The sequence below is a fragment of the Microtus ochrogaster genome, linkage group LG9 (assembly GCF_000317375.1).
Source record: "Microtus ochrogaster isolate Prairie Vole_2 linkage group LG9, MicOch1.0, whole genome shotgun sequence".
Lineage (NCBI taxonomy): Eukaryota > Metazoa > Chordata > Mammalia > Rodentia > Cricetidae > Microtus > Microtus ochrogaster.
In genome coordinates this window covers 13453726-13474091 of record NC_022034.1, presented here as the reverse complement: position 1 = coordinate 13474091, position 20366 = coordinate 13453726, and positions in this window count along the sequence as shown.

Below are 20366 nucleotides of genomic sequence, written 5' to 3'. Positions count from 1 at the left end.
TTATGTAATGTTATTCTACGCAAATAAAAAATCAAGAATGTAATTCATTGTGATTGCTCTATTGGGGTGGGATGGATCCTGGAGCCTTGCACATGCCAGTTGATATTCTGTCACTGAGCATCACGACCAACCCCTGCTTTGTTTTTCACACTGTAGGCTTCACATTTTAATCCAAATATAAGACCAGTTAATGAGTACACAGGATCACTCAAATGTGCATGCATGCTTGGCTCTTCCCAGGAGAACGGGAATTCTACAACAGGTATAGCTGGTTATTTCAACTTCACCTGTTGATATGCACACATACATACATGCATGCATGCATACATGCGTGTATATGCGTGATGCGTGTGTGTGTGTTCTAACACTCTCTACCTTTGGTTTGCCCACCACAAAGACAGACTGAAGGGAAAAGATACCACAGGACTCTCTCTCTCTCTCTCTCTCTCTCTCTCTCTCTCATTTCAGGTCACCCTAAGCAGCTAGCTGGTGTAGGAAAGCAATGTATGCGAGGGTACCATAGAGTACCAAATCCCCTAGTTCTCAGAGACGACCTCAGTCTTTTTGTTTGGCATGCAAATTTGTTCAAATGTTAGGCTGGCCCTATAGAACTGACACCCTCACCCCACTTCCCTAGTCACAGATGACGCACCCTTATCTTTTCTCACCTTAAGTTTCTTTGAGTACTACCCAGCCAGGCCTCACTGAATTTCCATACTATCACAGTTACCATTTCTGAATAGGAAACCAGGATCTGAGGCCTCTTATCTCCTGTGTACAAGTATAGACTACATTGTCTCATAGGGTTTCATTCACAAAATACATACACAGAGATGAAGTTAGGAATTTAGGAATGACTGGGCATCAAGCCCTAGACACACAGGGGCCTTCTCTGGACAGGTAGCTTCATGGACTGTGAATACAGTGAAGGATATTGGGCCTGGGGGCTGTTGGGAAAGGCTGCTTGCTCTAGCTGGGTCCTGTTGTCTCTAGGATCAGGCTCTTGGGGAGATGCTGAGCACATTCTACTTCTGCACATCCTCCTACCACCAACCCAGGGCAGTATCCTGAGTTAGTTGAAGGCTACTGAAATAGGGCTTCATTCTGTTCCAGTGGCTTTGACAAGAGAAACTGTGTATTGCAAACATCTACCTGTTTAAGGGGCTTAACTTTATGAGGTGCTACATGTAGTTTCTCTGGGAGAAAAAGGAAACCTTCCCAACTATTATTGTTGGTTCCTCTACCCTATGGTTGTCTTGAACTCGGAAATCCCACACAGCCCTGTTCCTTGTCCGTGAGAACAAATGGATCAAGAGTTCTATTCCCATCCAAACATCTGGTATTGTTAATCCCTGTGCTCAGATGCTGCCTGGTTTATGAAATACCAGTAGGAGTGAGCAAGAGTGTTTCCTTTGAGATGCACACCCAAGCTTTTCCCAAGGGCTGTCTAGATGAAGCTCCCCAAGCTTTGCTGTGAAGACCCTAGCCATGGGGAAGAGATCTGAAGGCAAGACTGGAGGCAGCTGCCTGATGAAACCTCTTTGAAGTTTCAACTTCTAATCTTACAAATTGGTGAGAATTTTGCATTCCTTCCACAAATTGCCCAACGTGGGCTGACTGGAGGTCTACTTTAATTAACCTTGTTCAATTATTTAACTTTCCTCCCAAACTTTTCAGTAGAGTTCATTTTCATGGAAGGTATTTATCCACTCTTCAGTCTGCAAGCCCACCCAGTCTACAGAGTACAGATGCAAACTATACATTCAAATATTCATTTTCCCAGCAAGTATTAGTTGAGTAAAGTTTGAGGCAATGTGCCGGGAAGCAAAAATGCTATGATAAGCAAATATGGACACTATCCCTGGAATACCAAAACTTACCATCTAGATTGGCAGTCACTAAAGCCTGAAATAAAACTAGTCCTACTTTTTCTCTAACCACACAATACTGCATCTTTGGTAACTGAAGGCCATTCTGGGAAGAACTCACATCCCAGATCCCACTCTTTATGTTGGGAAATTCTTTCTTTTCTAATGGGAAATGCTTGCATGGTTGTAGTTGGGAAGGCTGTGAAGTGGGGTGGGAAGAAACACTTTCAAGAGTCAGGGTTTCAGCATCGATTCGTTAATCAAAATGGAGGCCTACCCATGCTAACTGAGCTGTATTTAATCATGATGAAATCATTCAGTGCTGACAGACAGGATGGGCCAAATGACCTTGCTCCTTGTATTCCATTTCTGGACTTTTATGAGACTTTCCACCTCACTGGAAAGTCGTCTTAGTCAACCAGTTTTATGTATTTGGTTTGGATCGCTTTCCTAAGGTAGATTAAGATCCAAGGGTGCTTTTGTGTTTTTAACTGTATTAATTGCTTGATTGACTCCCTTTTCAGAGAAGCTCAGGGAAATACATGACACTTGCATCTCTGCCTCTCTGGAAGCTGCTCCTGGGTCTTTTGCTTCTCATTTATTAACCCCGCACTTGCCATGCAAATTACACAAATTTTGCACTTCTGGCACTCGTCAATTATACTTATATTTGAATTCCATTAGATGCCTTCACGCATGATTGGGCTTGTTTGAGTTCATACTTGCTAATCAAAAGACAGAGATGCGGTCTAAATCTGAATCGATGGTATGGCAAACAAGTTTGTATCCTTGCAAAAATAATTTCTGAATAGTTCAAAATGCGGTAAGAAAAGGAAGAAAACCGTGTTACTGAGTGTAGTCTTTTTTCTATTTTTATGAACAACTAAATTCCTAGAATGGGGAAGTGTTAAACTGAGCATTTTGGAATAATTACCAATAAGCAAATGAAAAACATAAACATAACCATGTTTATATGTTCAGTTTATACTGAAAATAGCTACATTAACACAAAAATGTATGTTTTTGGAAGGGCATAACAAAACAAATATCTCCAAGTAGATTTCAATATGCAAAAGATCCATGTCTATAATAAGAATTGACCACAGTCTTGCTATGAAAAAAATACCATCCTCCTTTTTAGCAGATAATAAGTCACAGTATTTAGTGAAAAAATATCTGGCAAATTATCTCTAGGGAATTTTGAGTAATGAGAACATGTGAATAAACAATCTATTGTTCATTTTGTTATAGTATTCCTAGGTGTTAAATATGTTTGTTAATATTCTAAAATAGCACAGGTTCAAGAATGAATACGTGAAAGCATTTAAATTTTTAATACTTTCTTCCAAGAAATACAAATTAGTTTGGAGAGCCCTCATTATAATAATGACTGTCACTTGAGAAGGAAAAACAGAGAATATTAATAACCTAACTAGCCTCGGATGATGACTTGAGATTTCGCTAAGCTCTACTTAGAAAGTTAAACTTTTAGTATTTCTTTTGTCCTGTTACCAAACTCTCAAATTCCTAATAATGAACACACATAATATAGTAATGACTATTCATGGTCTTTCTTTTGGTCCTATCAATCTTTTTTCATTTCACTTTAGTCAAACTGGACTGTCTACTGGTCCTCAAATCTCACTACAATCCCAACTTCTTGCTTTGCCTATGGCTAATGTCTCCTTTTGTCTGAAATGGTCTCTTCTTCTCCCTGGTGCCCTATCTAATCAGCTGCCCCTTCATTTCTCAACACAAATGCCAACTTCTCAGGGAAGTCATCTCTATAAGAAATCATTCCCTTCTCTGAAACACACATTTAGTTATGCAAACATGGGATTTCAAGACAGATCTGGGTTTGAAATGGAGCTGAGAATTGGCTATATATCCATGGGTAAACTGCCCTCTTAATACCCTGCTTTTACCTATAAAATAGGAAAAGGATGCCTACATGGCTGTGGAGGAGAAATAAGATAATTTTATAAAAGTCATGGTCCAGGGCCAGTCCAGTAGAAAGGGCTGAAGTTCAACTGCTATAGAGCTCCATTGCTTTTCTCTTCATAGTTCATCTTCAACACATGCCCACTTCAGCTGAGACAAGAGGAGTCTATTCAATAACTGGTAATTATGGTAAGAAACCATACTGTTTCTTTCCTTTTTATCCATCATAACACAAATCCTTTTTACCTAGTATTTCTTGTCCCCCACCACATAGTATTTTTATTGATTGTTTGGGAATTTCATACAATGCACCCCATCACACTGGAAGCCCAGAACATGGGCTTCAACATGGCCCCCTGTGGCAGCGTAGACCAAGGGGTCAACATGGCCTCAGACAGGAGCTCGGGTCACAAACACCTACACATCCTCTAGTAGCATCAACATCGCTTTCTTAAGTGACAGTTTCTTCTTTGAATATTTGAAATGATGGTAGTAGTTGATGGTGGTAGTTGGTGATGATGGTGGTGGTGGTGGTGAAGCTTATGGTGGCAGTGGTGTGTGTGTGTGTATGGGGGGGAGTGGGTGGGTGTAAGTGTGTGTTAGAGTTAGAAAAACAAGACAAAGTACGTATGTATATTGAAAATGAGGTAGGCTTAGATGGAAACTTCTGGATTGAAGAATCATCTAACTCTGTATTTTCATTGGAGAAAAGAAAACTCAAACATTCAAAATCAAAACAAGCAAATTTTTAAAGACCTGTCATTTTCATCAATATATTTTCTAAATATTATTAGGCGGCTAGGAGAATTCTAATACTAAAGTCCTCTGATGTGTGCTACTCAGTGACACTTAGCTTAGTATCAAATTTTCAAACTCTCTTTTTCTTTTAGCTTCAAAAAATTATAATTTCTCAGTAACGAAAACTTGAGAAATAAAAGACATCTTGCTAGCATAATTTGTAAAGCATTCGGTGGTTAAAATAAGAAAAATTAGCCTTTGAGTGAAACTTAAAACACGTTTGTCAGAAGCTAGCAGCCAAAACACAGGAAAGCAATTTATCCAAAATTAGATTGCTTTGAAATACTAAGGTTAATGGAATCAAGGGAGGGAAAAGGTGGTGAGATAATTTGGCACCCTTAAAACCTTCATCTTGGATGGGAGATAATCTAAGTTAAACATGTGAACATTAAATCATGTCTTAAAATGCACCAAACAACTGGGGATGGTTGGAAAATCTGAAGAGAGAGAGGCGCAGGGAGGGCTGCCTGAGTTGTCTTTAAAAAGGGTGCCATGATGGTTATCAAAATCTTTTCTGTTTGCTTTCAGCTTAGAGGTGGCATAAACGACTTCACTGAAAACCAAGTCTACAAAAAGAAAGCAGGAGCTCACGCTGATGGGTACAAGGATAAGCTGAAGAGCAATTTGTGGAGAAGAAGAGGCTTTTATTGGGGTTACAAAAATAGTCTCTGGGAATATTCGCAGCTTTTAGGATAACAGGAAGAAAACTATATATGTAATTATATATATAAATATGTAGCTACAAATTATATCTCTATGTGTATATCTATTTATACCCATATGTAGGTATAGATATATATATAGAGATATAGATATATAGATATACATACATATATCTACAATAAAACTCTGAGATGCAGGATGAGTCTGCCACGTGGAATGTGCATTGTTCGCTTATATTAATTTCATTCATCATTTTACTTATAACCGTTCATTCACAGATGTTTAACTATGTCCTGAGAAATACGCCCTCAAGCAGCAGAAGTGAAATTATGAACTTTGATTTAATAGAAGTGAATAATGGTCATGTTTATTTTAGTAGGTCCCTTGGGACTAATTATAAATAAATATTTTATATTTTTTATCAAATAATTGTGGCACTGTGTCTTTTCCTCCCATTAGCAGGACCCCTAAGAAACAGCGAAGGTGCATACTGGCTGCATTGGCATCCAAACCTAAAGCATTTGTATGTTTTGAAAGGAGTAGCATTGTTTGTTAAAGACATCGTGTCCAGTCATTTATAAATGGTTACCTTTGTAGAGCAAGAAATAACCTTGTTTTAGAGAACACTAACAGCGTTGTCCGATTGTCACCTGCTGGTAATTGAAAATGTGTTCCTGTCAGTTCTGCCTAAGATGGAATGAAATTCCCTCTAAGATCTTGATCTTCCACTGCTAGCAAGATGGCCAAGAAGGGAGAGCAAGGAGTCTTTGCTGTTCTTTGCACGAGTAATTTTGTGCTGCCCTTTCTCATAATGTGAGTTATTATTCTTCCTGACTCTTGGAAGGCAACAATAGGCTTCTATTTTCTCGTGTATTTTTTCCAAGGCTTTCTTTAACTCGACTGATATGGAAGAGAGCCTCCACCTGGCTTTGGAACACACATTTGTAATGTTTATTTTCAAATGAAATCCAGATTGCTTTGTTAGAACAGGCTACACATTAAGCATCCGGGCTACCGTGTCCGCAGCTTTTCATTTCTTCTGAGAGACTGAAAAATTGTTCCAGAACACCATAGGCTCATACTCTAGAGCGCAACCTTGACCATGCGGACTTAGTCTTCATTTAAATGTCATGGATCCAGAATAACTCTGTCACCAGGCTCAGTTAGATAACTACACTGATCAGAAGGTTCCCACCCCACCACGCTCATCTCTGTGTATTTCAAGGAGTGCAAACAGAATTTTAATTACACTTGAAACACTGCCCGAGGTAATCACATTGCAGAAGCTACAGAAGCACTCATCTGAAATTCATTTTTTTTTCCTATTGCAGGCAACACAGAAGACAGCTGGAATAAGAGTAAAACTCTTGACTGCCAGAGATTTTGAAAAGTAAACAAGCTGGTTCAGATGGATTCTATCTTCTCATTTACCAAGTTCAAGTCTCTTAGTGTTGGAGGCGAAAGGGCCTAATAAGGTCAAGTGATCACATCCCTCCAGTAAGTTCCATCTACATTATTCTAGATAGAGGTGGGCCTGGCATGTCTGACTTGGCGAAGCATTCTGGCTCAAATGGTTTACAAAGGGTTCTACATTTATTGTGTTTCCCTAGACTGAGGCAAAACAGAGCTCCCCCCAAAACTTTTTATTGTTCTTTGCACTGCCCGGTGGAATTAGCCGAGTAAATCTAATTAACTCCTGTTTCACATGACAGTCTTTCAAATATTGGATGATACCTTCCGTGACCAGTCATCTGTGGGTTCTATGGTTCAATGGTGTTTATTTTATTTCTTTTGATTTTCTCCGCCCTGCAGGGATCCAGCAATGGGGTTAGTTCCTTCTTCTTTCTGAACCAGAATAGAGGTGTGTTGTCTAATGGTTACTTTTCTACGGCCTTTAGCGAGGCTTTTTGCTAAATTAGGCACCATGCCCACTTTTACCACCTCAGTTTGTAGGTGGACATCTGTGCCATCTGCTGTGTAAACTTTCTGATCATGGCTGATAAGCCTTGGGATTTTAAATGAAAGACTATTCTGATGAGACCATGTATAATGAATATAATGAATAAAGCCTCTTATTGTAATTTAGTTGAAGTGGTATCTCCCGTGCGCTACAGCTGAGTGATGCTTGCTAGAAGTGCGCTCGTCAGGCATACGGGTATCATAGATATGTATGGGGCTGACTCATCTTGTATTCGCAGACCTCAGGTTACGATGACAAGAACAGCAGTTGTCACTCACACACTGTTATCTGATAATACCAGGGAGACAGGAACTTGGCAATAGCAACGGAGTCTCACACCTGTAGCGTGTTTTCCTCAGATATGCAAGCAGACATATGGCTTACGCCTTGGAAATTCACTTGGTAAATGTATTTGCTGAGCCTTTCTGATATCCATACATTGTTAGGAGCCAATTTTCTCCTAAAATCATTGCAGAAACCATCACCCTAGGGGAGTCTGCAGAGAACCTCACACCCCTAATTATGTTAGGAATCGTTCTATTGACAGAGCCTACCCCACACCCAAATTGGCTGTTAATGGAGAGCTATCTGTTAGCAGAACCCACTTCACACTCCAAACTACCTAGGGAACTAGGTGTGGCAACTCCTGACTTCTTGGCCTACAGTGACCTGACCGAAGATAACCTCCTGTCTACGTGACCAACACGGACCACGTGACCAACATGAACCACGTGGCAAGAGCTCAGACCCCTGTGCCCACCCCCCAACTCCATACCATATATAAAGCCGTACCCCATCTCTAATAAACGGAGGCTCTGACAAATGTAGCATGGCCTTCTTCTTCTCTCCTAGCCCATTTATCTTACAGATAGTGCCTCTCCTTGACCCTGGAATAACTGAACGGCCAGACGGGTTTACTAACCCTAGACTGGTGACCCGTCAAGGCAATTACAATACATTGCAGATGAACGGCTACTTTTCTGAAGCCTGGATGTCATTCTTCCTGTTAGTCTAAGTGACAGGTGGAGGGGCAGTGTAGCCAGAAACTTCCCAAAATTCCAGGTCTTGATGGTGGCCAGGTGTTCATCAACCAAACGGCATCACGTGTCTTGTGTGTTACTGTAGATAAACCAGTTCTCTCAAGTGAGATTCTGTGTACTTGGGAAAAAGAAAAGAAACCTGAGCAATTGCATAGGGGCTTTCCTAGACTATTTCGCGATGCCCAGTTTTGCATGAACACTCATGGTTTCTCAAAAGTTACTATCTGAAGACTGAAGCTTTCAAGTCCATGAAAGCGGAGGAAACTTTAATTTATTATGGACGTTCCACATATCCGGAAGATAAAACTTGATTCTGTGGCTGCAGCAGTGCAGAAATCCCATAAAGCTACTCAGCCCTTAGCTAATGGCCTAACATCACTAACCCACCAGTTAAAGTGCAGGAGAGAAGCCGCATTCAACTGGGCATCTAAGGTGCTTCACCGATGAAGCAGGACCAACAGCTCTGTCTGAGGAACCGCTGTGTGGCATTCCCCTGAACCTAATGGGATTTCGGTACTTTTATTAGCCTTTCCACTAAGCACCCATTTAATGAAGCTTCGGGTAGGAATTAACATTTTTCCCCCTTTGGTACTCAAAGAACTTCTATGTAGTTAAGGTCACTCCACTTAAAAGCATTTTTCTCCCTACTCCTCAAATACAGGAAAGAAAGAGGATGTCAACTGCTTGCCCTTAAAAAGTCCAAAAGCAGTCTGATAACCTTAGAGCCTTCTCAGATGATACACAGAACCAGTGGGAAACAGACTCCTGAAGATGAGTGGTTCAGGAAGATGAACCATTTTGTCAAGCTGGAAAAGTCAAAGATGACATCTCTCTTCCACATAAAAAATTTAAAACCAAATTCTGGATGCTCTGGAAATCCTTAAATGTTTTTTTCCTCAAGGGAGATATAAAACACAGAATCAAAAATACATGAGTATTTAGAATTTTTAAAGTGTCAGTACAGATTTTGGATGATGTAATAGACTATAAATATTAATTTAGAGACATTATGATTTAGAGTTTGGTATTTTAATCTTACACGACATTCACATATGTGTTGGCACAAAAAAAGTTAAGGAATTTAAGTATATAATTATTATTGGTCAGTGAATCTTTATAGCATGTATACCAAGAACAATAATGTTTAGAGATTTCATTAAGAAAAGAAATGTCAGACAAGGCCTTTCAAAGATCCTGATCTGTTGGAAAATAAGAGCAGACTTGCAAATAACAATGGGACATGTATAATGCGGAATGGCCTGGAATACAGTTTTAACAGGGGGGACAACAATGCAAAGAAAATGTCACTGTGGGATACAGCCGCCACAGAGCACTGACCCTTTTCACTTGAGAATTCTTCTACAAGATTAATAGGTATTTAAAGTAAGTATATAAAGCAAACAATTATTGGTAATAAACCACAAGGAAATTCATGTTAAAACAATTCTTTGATAGTGAAGCACATTTACCATGAGATAAAAAAAATCTGCATGCTGTTGAGATGGGTTTGCTTGTGTCTTCTTCCATAAATAATTGCGACTTGGCCAAGTATTGAATACTTCAGGAGGCAGAATTCCTTCATTGTTGATAGATACTTTGATTTTATTGGAGTTAGAGCTGAGAACGTCACTTCACATAAACATGTAGCTCAAAATGCTGGAAGTAAGTTGAGGGCTGTTTCAGAAATTCAGTCCTCTATTTATGATAAAAATCTACTTGATGAAAGGTTTATGAAACTCCTGTCAGCAACTCAAACAGGGAATCTTTCAAATGAGATATTTATTACAATACAACACAACCCGAAGAAATACTAATTTAACCCGTGTGTACTGAGAAATGATCTTAGGAAAATAGCCAGACTTTGTTTTCTGGAATTAAACTGTTATGTTTCTGAAAGAGCCGAGGATTTGCAGAGAACAGTAGAGGCCCTGCAATTCACAACATACAGGCCTCTTGAATCTGAGCCTAGATTCAGGAACCATTTGTTGAAGCTGTATGGCAAGATGGCAGGCACAGCGCAAGGTGTGTGTGGTGTGTGTGTTCAGAACGCACACCCCAGTGAAGTCACACAACACAATATGGTGGGTTCTGCCAGCAACAGTTTCTATTCGCTGCACATTGGGTCTTGAAATAATTGTTGCTCATTGAACGTTCAGACAGCAGCGTGGGGGGTTAACAAAAGCCCCCAATCTTTAGGGGAGTAAGGTTCTTTCTAAAGCCTATGAAGAGATGAAAGGATGGAACAATTGGGTTATGTAAGGAGAAAGACATTTGTCTAGACATAAGACTGGGAGACGCAGCTGAGTGAGCGGAGTGATGTCATGAAGGCTTTAAATACTGAGGGGCTGAGCAATGTAAATATCAGAGAACTTTGGAGGACTTATGAGTAAGGTGGAGTAGCACGGCAAAGAGCAGAGGTCAGCAGTGTCCTACTTAACCCTTCACACACCTGTGTCATGTAACCCAGGTAGCACCCAAACATCCCGTGGCCAGGATGCCCTAGACTGTATTGTGAAGATGCAGGGTGCTGCATGAACTACAAACCGATACACTGCAGGGTGGTAGCTGGCTTCTATTACTCTGGCCATAGTGATTTTATAAAAATGTGTATGGATATGTGTGTGTGTAGGTGATGTATGAAAAATACATACATGTTCATTGTACATGTGGATGCAGTTCGCTGTCCAGTATGCAGATAGAAGCAGATGACTTTGGGTATGAGCCTTAGGAATGCCATAGTCCTGTAAGAAAGAGTGTCTCATTGGCCTGGCACTTGTCATCAAGGCTAGATTGACTAGCCAATGGGCTTTACAGATGCCTCTTGCCTCCATCCTTCAATGTCTGGGTTTTAAGTACCATGGAGCTCAGCGCTTTATAGGGGCTCAAAGATCAGAACTGCAGACCCCAAGCTCCGGAGGCAAGCATCTTACTGACTGAGCCATCTCCCCAGACATGAGGGTAGTATCAGCAGGAACAAAGAAGGAAACCAGGAGGTGGTTGAAGGGTGTGTGCACATGAGGCAAGGAGGTTCTGAGCCACAGTTTTATAAATAACCAGAGATTAACACAGGTCTTCAATACAAAGTCCAGAATGATTTAGTCCTGTTGTGTTCTAACTTCTGATTCTGATCTAATGAGGTCAATATCCTTCCTGCTGCTTGGACTCAAATATACACTTTAGCTCAGAAACTTCTCTGTGTCCACTGGTGTTTTATGTAAAAGGTCCCCATTTGTGATTCATTTACTCAGTGATTGCTGGGCAAAATAGCACAAAGCTAGCGGCCAAGGACATGATAACTGATGCCAGTTGTAAGTATGTTTAACAGCAACAGCAAAAACAAGCAAACAAGAAACCAGATCTGAGCAAGATCCTTACAATTCAAATGAGCAGAACGCCCCGAATGGCATTAAAAATGTCTGTGTCTTCATTTGAGGAGAGGAGTCAGAGGGGGCTCAAATCTCTGATGTTTCTCAGAGACGGTGTGGGGAGGGTTACAGAGCACATTTCAAGGTCCCCTTCGTCCTGATTAGTGGAGAAAATGGAGCTGATTATGTTAGTGAGCATTTTATCCCTGAAAGCAAATCACCGAAGACTACTTTAAAACACATTCCATTAAGAACGAGCGATAAGCAAAAGTCTCGTTTCCAATCCATACACTCTGCAGATGCACCGATAGCCAGGAGTGGAATTCGATGGCCTCTGTGTATTCGCACACACGCTCTCAGTTGGGGAGGGGGGTTCAGGTGTGAGTTTTCTTTTTATTTTAGGGGCCCTATACATGTTAAGCTGGCAGAATCTATCACATTTTGTGACAGGAATGAGAGATAAGAGCACAAGGAAAGGGTGCCCTTTTCCTGAAAAGAGCTTTACAAATTGACATCACACAAAACTGATGAGAACCTAACATGCAGGGCACCACCCTAGACCCCACGTTCAGCAGGTGATGGCCATCACAGACAGGCTCAAAGATAGTTTTGAAGATTTTTTGTCTCATATTGCTTTGTTTGGACATTTAAAAGAATTTTTAAACTTATTGGTCTTTTGCTTGTATATAGCTTCTAATTCTGTGACTTTTTGAGGTGTGTGTATGTGTGTGTGTGTGTGTGTGTGTGTATTGCCTGTATGCGTTTTTCATGTTCTCTCTTTGTTTCTTTGTTAATTTGTTCATTTTACTTTATTCTTTTTGTTTAATTTGTCTGTTTGTTTTCTCAAGAAAGAAATAAAGAAGACGTGGAATTGGAAGGGTGGGGAGGTGGGGAGGCTCTGGGAGGAGGCAGGGGTGGTAAGCATAATCAGAATATATTGAATGAAAAACTTATTTTCAGTTAAAAAAAATGTCAAGGGCTAAAATGAAGCTCCTTGTCCAGCAGAATTAGCAGTGCAATGCGTTCAAAGCCAAGAATGGTCGAGGGCGAGGATACAGAAAGGAAAAGGATTCTCCCACTGAAGATTTGCTGTGCTTTAAACCCCTGGACCCCAGGAAGTGACCTTATTTGGAAGGTAGAGGTTTTGTAAGCACCATTAATATATCAGTTGAGATGGGGTCAAATTGGACAGGATAAACCTACTTAACCCGATATGACTGTTGTCCTTTGAAGAACAGGAAGGAACACAGAGAGACACGAAGCATGGGACGAGTGCCAAGTCGCAGTAGAGGGAGAGATTGGAGAGCTGTACTCAGAAACCAAAGGTCAAGGATTTCAAGAATGATTAGGACCGAGTAGAAGGAGTCTGGAATGGATCCCTCCACAGGGTGCCAGCCCTTTAATTTCAGACTTCCAGCCACCAGAATTGAGAGATGATAAATTTCTTAAACTCCAAGCTATATTGCTTCTATATAGCATTTTTTTCTTTTCTCTCTCTCTTTGGTATGTGATTGTGTGTACATACTTGTGCACTTGAACTTGTGTGTGTTGTGTGTTTGTGTGTGTGTGTGTGTGTGTGTGTGTGTGTGTGTATGTACATGTAGAGACCAAAGGTCATTTTCCAACTTATATTTCCATACCTTTTCTCTCACTGAACTTGATGATCATGAATTAGCTAGACCTGTTAACCAGCAGGTTCTCTCCTTCCGTGCTGGTGTTGCATGTCCAGGCCACCACACCTGGATTTTTACATTGAGTGACTGGAATCTGAACTCAGAACCTCTGAGTTCACCAGCTGATGAATCGCCCATCCCTGCGTCTTTTTCGTCCATAGTGCTCTTAGTCTACTACACTGATCAGGATGCCCCGTGAGTTGTTTTGTATAGCATCTCTCATATGTCCCTAAGGGGCAGTAAGAGACCTCCATGTAGGCAGGATGCTCATTCTATATTTTTCTCATCCGTCCCCGCACCCTAAGCACTTAGCTCCCTGGGACAATAGAAATGAAATTCTTTATTGAAATCAACAATGCTGAGCTGTGTTCTGGAGTACAAAGTTAAGACAGCAGAACAGGTGGCAAATGGGTGCTAAAACCTGCTGGATGCTAATTGCCAAATGAATGAAGCCTCCGGAGTGTATTGGTCCTAAAGCTGTCTATTTTACTTTGTAATTGTTTGCTAATGATTTCTATGTTGCCTGCTTCCATAAAATATTTTCCTTAAGTGACACAACTAACAAGCAAACAGAACAATTAGAAAAAATTAAAATGTGGTGGGGGAAAGAAGGACAAGGAAAAATCTAGTTTCGGGAGGAAATTGATTACTATAAAAGAGTGTTAAATATACTTCTGAGATTCCTGGCAGCCAAGGAAAAATGGTTCATAAATGGTTTTGACTCCAGGGAAAATGTTGAACTTCTACCTGAAGAGGTGATTTTTCTCATAAATAGTATTTATGTGAATTCTTTATGTGAAATTGCAAAAATCTAATGTGTTGTCAGCCGACTAAAGTGCTGGATTCTTAGATAATCATGCGGTAAAAGGAATTGATGTGCTATATAAACAGAGTGTAAATAATCCATGAAAGGTCTTGGAGGATTTTATGTTTAGTTGTTCACTTATCTCGCAGTAATTAGTGAGTTCTTATGTGTGTATGTGTGTGTGTGTATGTGTGTGTGTGTGTGTGTGTATGTGTGTGTGTGTGTGCGTGCGTGCATGCATGCGTGTGTGTGTGTGTGTGTCCACGCATGCACAGGTGCATGCATATATCCAAAGACTAGAGAACAACCTTAGTATTATTTCTCAGTCACTGTCCACTACTGTAATTGAGACATGGTCTCCTCTGTGTGTGGTCTAGGTGGTTGCCTGGTGAACCCCACCATGCCTCTGTGAGTCTATGCATTCCCAGGGTGCATCATGATGCCCCGATGTTTTAAGCTCCTGAAATCTGTTGGCCATATACAAGGCGCTAAGCTATAGCTGCAAAATGTGGACACACACACACACACACACACACACACACACAATAGAGCCTTGAGACACACAGAGCCCATCTAGAAAATGCCATCAGGGTAAAGTTTTAGGGTCTTAAAGTCCTAGGGTCCCACTGCATTTTTCCCCAAGTAAGCTGGTGATACTAGGAGAGGCATGTAGACGGTCCCTAAGGCTGCAAATTAATAATCTATGATCCTAATATGACCACCAAGGTGGATTCATTTTACACATCCAACCATGTGCCACCTTTTGGCAAATGTAAATAGTAAAGTTTATTTTTGGCTTCTATTAAAATGTTAGAGACCTGGACCTCAGAGCAACAGCTGGCTTCATGTAGTGGCCAACGGTGTTTGATGAGCCAGTTTTCTGGGGGGGGGGATCCCAGAATAGCTGAAACTCTAGTGATGCCTGGGACACTCTGGGGCTCTCTACCAAGCATCGATGCCCGTGGTGAGGTTTGTAAATCAAGGCCCTTTAAGATGCAGATGTGTCACTTGACTGTGGAAGTCTCAGAGTTTGCTTCCTTTGCTGCCCAAGTGCACGGTCCAGCTGCTGTCAACCAAGGTGGGCTGCAAAGGCCCTGCAAAATAGGCACACAATATTCTTCCCAAGAAAGAAGAGGTCCCCTCCCTTCCAAGCACTAAGAAAACGGAGACTCAGAGCCCCTGAGCCCTCCCACCCATTGCATAGCATGTTACATGGAGAACAGACATCAAGGCAAGTCACACTGGGCACTAACATGCCAAGTGTTATGCTTTGTGTGTGGTTACCTTATGTTTCCCATTTCATCCTTACAACCATCACCAAGAATCTGAGGTTTAGAAGTTTGGCCATCTGCTCAGGGGCCCAGTATTAATTCTCAGGCAGACTCTGAACTCAAACCCAAATCTGTCTGCCACCCAAATCCAAGCTTCCCAACCCAGGATGCTTCCACCTTCAAAGCTAAAGGTCACGACAAATCTAAAGTGGATATCAATCATATATGTGTGCATATATGTGCACATAGACACATGATATGTGTCTTTGTAGCTGTTCTATTGCTGACACCATGAACCATACTAACAAAGAAAAGCCTTTAAGTGGAGACTTACAGTTTCAGAATCTTAGTCCCTTGTCCTCATTGCAGGGAGCATGGTGGCATGCAGAGAGGATCTGGAGTTGAGAACTTTACACCCTGATCTGCAGGCAGAGAGTGAGAGAGATTGGGTCAGGCATGAGCTTAAGAATCCTCACCTGCCTCCCCCCACCACCATGACACACTTTCTTCAACAAGGTCACACGTATTCTAAGGCTATCTAATCCTTCTAATCTTTTCGAACAGTTCCACACCCTGGTGACAAAGCATTTAAATATGTGAGCCTATGGGGGGTATTCTTGTTCAAGCCACCACTACACACAGCATACAATTCTATTATTTCTGTAATTTGCCAATGATGGGAGACACATCCTGTCTCAAACCATTCTCATAATTATGGGTTGAATGAAGATATTATGAAATGAGGAAATTTCCTGAATTCCAGTTTCAGACAGCTTGGCAATCTACAGGGAGATAAATCAATGAGGACAGTCAAATTGTTTAGCAGACAGTATTGAGAAAATGGATTCATTATATTCAAAGAACTAAGCATATCTATAGAAATCCCATTAGAAATATTGATATAATATAACACTTTTATTGACAAAATCAAAGTCTGGGAAAGCCAAGTACTGTTAACAATGTAGACAAAGGAAGAAAAGGGAGTAGGGAGGGGAAGGAAGGAGGGAGTGTAAGAGGGAGGAAGGGAAAGAGGGGGGCGCAGAAAGCTGTTTTCAATCAAACAAGTCTGACCTCTTAAATTGCAATTGTATGATTCTAAACTCCCACAGACAAATGTCTTATTTATTTTCACTTCCTATTCTAGAAATCTGTTTGGAGTGTTTTGCAACAACACTGAAAACAGGAGCCTCAGGAGACAGCGACTATGTTTATAGCTATGACAGAACTTCCCCCATCCTGGTCCTCATGACACGCAGCTGTCATGGAGAGCTTCTTGCCTCCGTTCTTTCTTGCTACCTCTTGATTCAGAGTCCGAGTTAGGAGTCAGAAACCCAGCCTGGGCTGAGGAGACAGGTCAGCCAGTAGAGTGCTTGCAGAACAGCCCTGATAATCTAAATGTGCTCCCTGAAACCCATGTCATAAGTCAGGAGTGGTGGTGGGCATTTGTAATTGCCGTGTTGGGGAAGCCGAGACCCATAATGTTGGTGGGTTCACTGGGCACCTAGCCTAGCCAAATGGGCAGTTTTCATGGCAGTGAGAGACCCTGTCTCAACAAACAAGGTGAATGGTTCCTGAAGAGTGACAGGCATGCACACATACACACACACGCACTCACTCACACACACACACACATACACCTATGTACATACACACAACACATACAAAAATGTTCCCGGCAGTGCTTGTGAAACAGGCTGGGGACGTACCCTTTTGCACCAACGGTGTTGATGTTTACATTAAGTAGATCTTACAGCCCAAGTGATTATGTCAACCCAGTCTAAAAGTGACCGCCCAAGGATGGAAGCAGATCAAAGCTAATTATTAAACAATCAATAACACTGTCACTTTGGTTAGAGATTTGGGTCTAACTCCCCCTAGGACAATCCTGTATGTGCTTTTAAAGTAATTGCAGCAGTAATAGCTTACAGAAGACACAAAGATTTTTTTCTTTTAAAAAAGACACTGGAGAGTCAGTATGGGAAGCAGGATGAGAAGGCAGCCTACCCCACCCAGATAAAGGATTGGACAAAGCCAGTAAAGCCAGTGCCTCTAGGCATCAAAGTCAACAGACTCATTTAGCTTGAAATGAATCTGGAGGTACAGCTCATTCTAGACTGTCTGGGCTCCACATAGACTTGAGAGAATGAATTTTTCTTTCTCGAGTAGCAGTCTCTGGACTTGGATAAATACATTTTCAATGCATGTAGCAGCTAATCCTTTAATAACAAAAACCAGTGTAGTGGCTGACACTTCAATGCCCTAAAAATTACTGTACTCAAATAGTAGCTGTGAAACTATGTACTTATATGCAGGAGATATGCATGAAGAGCTGTGTCTTTAAAATGCCTAATCTGTTAGAAACAGTCTCCTCAATTTGTTCTAAACACAGTCTCTGACACTTGAGGCCCCATCATAGCCATATGAATGCATGTGTGTGTGTGTGCATTTATGTTCATATGTGTGCATGCATGTGTGCATGCGTGTGTTATTGAAGAAAATGTACCCCAAATTATGCTCTAGAATAGGAAGTAAAAAGCAAAATATTTGTTTTGCAGGGCATAGCATCATGTGATTACAGTTTAAGGTGCCTAACTTAATTTAATTAAAAACACTGATTTTTTTACTCTCCCTTATCCCTAACCCTTTCCCTTTCTCCTCTCCCCTTCTCACTCCCTCCCTCATTTCTTCCCCCCTTGGCCTTCTCTACACTAGTTATTGGGAGTTACAAAAAAAAAAATACTAGCGGACATGAAAGTTATCCTCAAGTGTGACAGAAAAATGTTCTTCTGCTGACTAATTCTTGTTGGCAGCTTGACTGAGTCTGAGGTCAGCTGAAACACGAGCCCCTGGGCATTCCTGGGAGCAGAGTTTTTGATCAAATTATTTGAAGGGAGGCAACCCACTCTAAATGTGGGTGGTACCTTCTGGTGGCAGACCAGAGAAAAGGACACTGAAGAAGGAAGCCACTTTGCGTTTGCTTGCTTTCCCTCTTGATGGCAAGTTCATCTAGTCCGTTGCTGCTGTTGCTGCTGCATTCTGTCTATGATGTTAGAATCGCCTTCGTTTGGTTGCCAGTGTAGACTAAAAACAAGCAGCTCTCCAGAAATCTTCCATGTCTTCAGCACAAGATTGGGACTGCCCAGATGTCAAGCCATGTGAACTGAGTAACTACTGTGAACTGTAACTACGAGCTTCCAACTCTCCAGTGTGTGATAGCCTTCGTTGGACTACACAGACTGTATTGTATGAGTCAATCTAATAGATGAAAGACCCTCAAGGGGACCTTTTTTCGGGGAGACCTCCCCAACACCAAGGAACAGGCCGAGACCGCACGGATGCAAATTGCAAGAGGTTTATTGAGTAGACGCGGGCAGCAAGATCTCTCGGAAGACTTGCGCACCTGCCAACTGGAGGGCGGGCTTTTTATAGGGAAGAGAAAAAAGCAAGTTTTACAGAAGCAAAAGCATGGTTATCGGAATGAGGCAGGGGGGCATGACTGTTCCTATCTTATAGATATCCTGTTTTGCAGTCAACCTGCTTTGTTGATGTCCTATCTTACCTATCTTATTGACATCCTGCCTTGCAATCTTCCTATCTCAAAGACATTCTGCTTCCTCAATCACATGGGATGTTCTTATGAGAGCAGGCTGGCTGCTGATCCGGAGAATTTTTTTTTTATTTTAAAGCAAACAGGATGTTCCCCTGGGAGCATGCTAGCCGCGGGTTTTGAGGAGGGGGTCTGTAGGGTCTTTCATAGATTAACAAAACACATATATTATGTATTCTTTCAATTTTGTCCTTTTAGAGATCTTCTAATTCCATACTAAAGAATAAGGCAGAGTGGGCTATAAGAGAAAAATAAAATTCTCTAAGTGAGCAAGTGAAGAATCTCATAATGTGAAAAAGAGCCAAGACTTGGATACATTAGAGAGTTTTCAGGTGAAAGTGACACTTCACTTTGAATGATTGAAAGGTAAGAGGTGACTAGATTAAGAGAATTGATATTAAATAATAGTGTAAAGACTCAGGGAAATTTTGATGGTATATGATTGGCCTTCTCAGATTGGACAGTTTCATTTCAAAATGTAATGGTTCTGAAGATGTTGCATTACTTTTGATAGCTAACATAAGTTTTATATCCACATTCTGGAATTCCTTAAGGTCCCAGGTGTGTGTGTGTGTGTGTGTGTGTGTGTGTGTGTGTGTGTAGATAAATATTTTATTTATTTCCAGTTCCCATTCTAGCATGTCATTTGTAATGTTTTTCAGTAGCACATACATCAGATGTTAAAGCCACAGAGTGCAATTATCAATTAAAATAAATAGCATCAAACATAGACTACAAACTTTGAGTGGACCCTCATTTGAAAAGACCAGCATTAAGAAGTAGTTTTAAAGGCCACCAATGGAAGACGGATCAGTCTTCTATGGGCAGGGCTACAGTTGTGTGGGATTTTCCTCCAATCAAGAATGACCATGTTCTCTTGTCGACATAAGAGGATGCTATTTTTTCTTTTCAAAAGGGACGTGCAGAAAAGATTTTTACAAATGCAATATTATGGTTTATGTAACCCACCTCCAAGTGGTTCCAAAAACACAGATGTCGGATTTGTATTTAAATAAACTATAAGTAGAAAAACACGAGTCAAATTATTAACTCTGGGAGATGGATCTGTTCATGGTATCAATCTTCCAAATTTTCTGTATGCTTACAGTTTTTCACAAGAATACATCAAAGGATAAAAACTCCATTCAATATTTGCCAGCAGTTGCAAGACCTCTGAGGAGGAGCAGGCTTTCCTAGTTCTGCCTGCTCCCAGAGCTTTGGCCATTTTCTTTCCCTTTGGAAATAATATGAGATAATTTCCAGTCTAATCTGCTTGGATCTCTCCTATCTGAGAAGCAATTTTTAAACGCCATACATGGCTCTGAATACAGAGTTATAAAAATGAGTCCAGGGGAGAGGTGTTTTTATTGTCTCT